This window comes from Haliotis rufescens, unplaced genomic scaffold (genome assembly GCF_023055435.1).
Source record: "Haliotis rufescens isolate VD_foot unplaced genomic scaffold, xgHalRufe1.0.p SCAF_13, whole genome shotgun sequence".
Taxonomy (NCBI): Eukaryota; Metazoa; Mollusca; class Gastropoda; order Lepetellida; family Haliotidae; genus Haliotis; species Haliotis rufescens.
In genome coordinates, this window is record NW_025963813.1 from 8,696,747 (window position 1) to 8,701,920 (window position 5,174).

Genomic DNA, 5,174 nt, shown 5'->3' on the forward strand with positions numbered 1-5,174 from the left:
CAAATGTCTGAGCCATATAAAAGAATAGGAGCAATCTTTGAATCAACTATTTTAGCAGCAGTAGAAAATGGGAGAGATGGGAATTTCTTTATCATATTTAACACAGGAAAAGTGGCTTTCCTTGCTTAAATAGCTTGTGCATCACATGTTCTCATGCAAGAACAAATGCGCATGCGTGAAGGTGTGAAGACGTGTTTATGTCGAGCAATCAACACTGAAAGTGATGAAAAGTCAAGTAATTCATAATCAAAGTTCATATTATGGTATGATATGACTTTGGGAGTTGATATTGTCCATTTTGGCTATATAATTCTTATTGCAACTCGCGCACCTGTAATCAAGCTCACCCGAGGAGATAACGACTTTTGAATTCGTCAGCCGTGCACCCGCCCTTCACGTGCGGTCATGGGAGTCACACCACGGTGTTGGCGTGCTCGCATTGGGACATTTTTACCCCAAACTCATCAATCAAAGTTCAAAGTGAGTAAATTAACTTCATCAGGAACATTTTTCAAAGACAATTTTGCTTTGTACTCATACTTTGTTTACTTGTATACATGAGCGGCCGACTCACACCTGATTGTGGGAACAGACGTACTGAACAGTACAGTGAGAAAGTTTACAACAATGTTGTTTACCGTATTCAATAACCATTTTACGTGTGTTTCGTATTTGTTTTTTGTGAATCCCCCTTCTTGGTTACTTGGGCATTGAATGTGTGTCTTATGCTGTATTACTATTGATAATAATAGTATTATGTATTACTGGTGCCACATTTCAAGCATTGTTTATATTACAACATATTTATAGGGGGCACGGGTGGCCCAGTCGTCTAAGACGCCGCGATTCGCTGTGCAGAGTTGCGTCCCTTGGGCACGCCAGAAACCTATGATTGTGGGTTCGAATCCCGGTTCGGGCCGACTATGTTTCTAGGTTTGTCAGCACCATACCCAATATCGTGGGTTTCACCGAAGTGGTAAACATCTGAGACCTGCATCACTTCGGGCTTTCCTCCCACATTAAGCTGACACACCGTGATATAACTGGAATACTGTTAAAAGCGGCGTTAAACCCAACTCACTCGCTCACTCCATATTTATACATGCTGAGTTGTAAATATGTAAAATACTTCAAGAAAAATGTAACTGATTCATATAAAGTTCAGTAAAATCATTTTATTCAGAAATATAAATAACGCATCTTTCACTACATATTCATGTAGGCATCTCCTTCACTTGAATGTGGTGATTCACAAGTTTCACGTGCATGTTTATTTAAGGCGCACAATTTGGATGTATGCGTGTTTGTTGAGAGCATGATACTCACACTCGTGTTTGTTTTTTAAATTGAACAGCTCACAATGATTCTTTACTGTCAGGTGCTCAGGAAAATACGTTGTTTAACCCGAAATAACGCTTACGTAATGCAACGGCTTGCTGAAATCAACGTCTACGCGCCGTGGGAATGGCGTAAAACAGTTTTAATGTTCATCGAAACACATTATTATCTCTTTGAAAAGTTGTCTGGTGCAACACTCATAACTTGTCACGAGCCTGCCGCTTACGTGTGACGTCACATCAACAAGACAACCATATTCGGTTGGTGCATCTACGGAAATGATACCAAACTGCCACACTGGCGGTTCAGACAATTCCCGGGTTGAGGCGCATTAGTGGCAGAACCATACGCAACCGATTGAGAAAGCACTGCATCTGGACCCTACGTCCAGCGGTACGCCCAGTTTTGCTTCTACGTCACCGTCTACGTCTGGCCTAACTTGCTGTAGACAGCATCTGAGATTCAGAAGACAAGACTGGGACAGTATACTGTTCACAGATGAGTCCTGGTTTCATCTGGGCAGCTATGATGGTCGTGCAGGGGTCTACAGGCGTTCAGAAGAACTCTTGCGTTACTCAACATCGTCAGTTTCGGGGGCGGAAGTGTAATGGTATGAGGTGGCATCACAACGCATGGGAGGACACAACTCATCATTGTTATTGGCAGTTGTAATTGCGTATGCAACCGTGACGACATCGTTCGGGACCATGCTGTACCCTTTTTGCAAATGCAGGGACGTAACGTCACGTTGCAGTGGGATAATGAGACTTTAATAAAATGACTTTTTGAGACAGGATAACAATGATGCACTGCCATGACCAGCTGTTTCTCCAGACCTCTTCCCCTCTAGTGTATGTCTAGGATGAGTTGGATGGACGCCTACCACAGGACCAGAATCAGCCGGTAACGCTTGCTCAGTTGGGCCAATCTTTGGTTGGTATTTGGAACAATATTCCCCAGGCTGTTTTCAGTCATCTGGTGTCTTCAATATGCCGCCTCTGCCTCGCCTTTATCAGCGTTACCAGGTATAGGTTTTGTCAATGGATTTGTTATGATAAAAAATTTATTAGACGAATGACCAAGTATTATGCTGTTTCTGTATTTTCTGTTACATTATTTTGAATAATCAAAAATTACTCTGTTTACAGATAAACAAGAGTCTCTGTTATGACTAGCCCATTATCACAACAGGAAAACCTCGCATATTTTGACAAGCGATCTCTACTCCACAGTCTAACAACTGGGGTGTCTGACAAATGGGGTATCTGACAAATTGGGTGTGACCACTAGATGACCCAGAATTACAATTAATGGCATAGAACTATTTCCATGTGTACAATTCTGGGCAGGGTTAAAGTGAACCCACAGGAATTTGAAACCAGGGTCAAACAGGAAAAATTGAACTGTGGTTATCATGAGGATACCAGGGTCAGGTGGTGGAATGACTTATGCTTCAGATGTGGAGCCTTGTCCTGCACATTGCGCATTGGTACAGAAGTTGGAAGTTGAAACGTATACAGTATTGTACGTGGTGACTCGTATCACAGGACATATGTCACAAATTGTAAAATAAGCTGTATCAGATAAAAAATATTATGTTTTCTCTAGATATTAACAGAATCCAAGTAATGCTTTCGAGAATATGTGAGGTGACAGCTGTAGCATTATTTTGTCAAGCTAAAAGTCTGTTTAATGAGTAATGCGACCCTGTAATCCATCACCATCGACCAACAAGTCACCATGGTTCACAACAGCTGTACATAAAACACGCGGTGCCACTTATAACTGCGAACCTATATGTGGGAGTCGACACTTCAGCACCAGATACTAACGAGGCACGTGCGGGTCAGATTGCCTTACCAAACTTCGTTATGTTTCACAAATATATTCTCACTGTCCTTGTTCTGATCGCTCTTGTCGACTGGACGGACTCATTACCCAAACGTAAGTATTCTTTAAAATTTCAGAATGGCAGAGTTTTTCTTTCACGTCGAGCAATATTCTAACAGCTCCAGCCTTTGGTGTCAATTTATGAGATATAATCGAACATGTTTTTTCTACAAGGATTAAAAAGAGCATAAAATGACACTTGATCAGGGTTACAACATTCCAAGCCTTGTCCATTGTATAATTCCTACTATATCATAAGCATGTGTTTGTGAATCACGATCAAATACTGTAAATCTGGAAATTAATGCGTCTCCAAATTAATACGACTGCTGACCCCTAGCCAAAAATGCGACTCAATATCAATCACTGATGCCCATTGTGTAATTCCTATTGTTTGAATGACATTGTTCTATACTTGTCACAACTGCTGCTCAATAAACCACGTTTCCTTTTTTGAAGAGTGTATCTCTCTCTGTACGGATACTATAGTGCTTTGTAATCCTGTACAAATATGGAATGGATCTGTCTTCAGGTTTTCCAGTCAAGTCAATAGTTGATAGCTATGTGTGGTTTTGTTTTTATTCCTCAGTTCATATAGTATCATTATTTCATTATTTGACTAAACCCAAGTTACCCATATGTATTTATATTGCATATCTGGTTTCATCGTGTGGTTTCCAATGAGGTTTTCATTTTCATATTCTGTTTTTGGAAGGGTGCAGGGTGTCTTTCTTAGAAATCTTCAGGCTCATAGTTTTAAAAACATAATCTGGTTTTGAAGCTGTAGCTAAAAAAATATCTACTATAGATACAAATTCACAACCACACCCCCAACGCCTAATATCAAATGACCGGTGCTCGGTAACGTAAGTTGAGGACGGGTGGTCGGGTAACTTGACTGTCGCATAGCGACGGCGTGGGTCGAAGCTCATGATATTAATCACTGGTTTGTCTGGTCAAGGCTCCCTTATTTACATGTCGCCGTTATATATCTGCATACCCGCATTTAAAAATTTAACGAAAGAGTATCGAAGTCATCTTTGATATTTTAACTTGTCATCGTTCAACTAAAACACATCGATAATCGGTGTTTCGTTAGACGCCTAGTTAAGAATACGAGCTACATTGCTCCTACTTATACTCACGTTATATAATGCATATATTTGCAGGTTCCTGTGAAGAAATGCAAGGAAGATGTACCGCGGCCAATAAATGTAAGAAAGTTCTCCCGAGCAAGCAGGCAAGATGTCCTAATAGCTTGAGTTGTTGCTTAAATGCACGGAGGACCTGATCTGCTGTCCCTGTCTGACCGGGACCTGTCTCGACACTGGATCATCTGTCAGCTGTCTTGACTGATTAAATATTATAACTGATTTCCTGTGTTATGCTCAGTCCACATCACTGCGATGGTACAGTAATTTTGTGAGTGAGTGGGTGAGTTGGGTTTAACGCCACTTTTAACAGTATTCCAGTTATATCACGGCGTGTCAGCTTTATGTGGAAGGAAAGCCCGAAGTGATGCAGGTCACAGACGTTTACCACTTCAGTGAATGGGTGTGGTGCTGACAAACCACTTCGGTGAAACCCACTACCAAATTCTGGGATCCGGGTAAGAATTGGTCCTCAGCAGCCCATGCTTGTCGTAAGAGACACCTAAAGAGATCGGGTGGTCAGGATGTCATTTCCCAATGCTGATGTCAATCACTGGATTGTCTGATGCTGACCGCCGTCATAGCATGCATACTGCTGGGATTTTGTGTGATGAAAGGCCGCAAAAGCAATTTCCAGCTCGCAATCAGTGTCTTTTAGGGGTTATTTTGGAAAGGACATTGCCCCACACGAATGAAAAGAATAATTTTGGGATCTGGGGTGTTTCAAAGACGGTAACAAGGAAAACAGTAACTCTCGAACGTAACGCACATATTTTATTTGAAAAAATGCACATA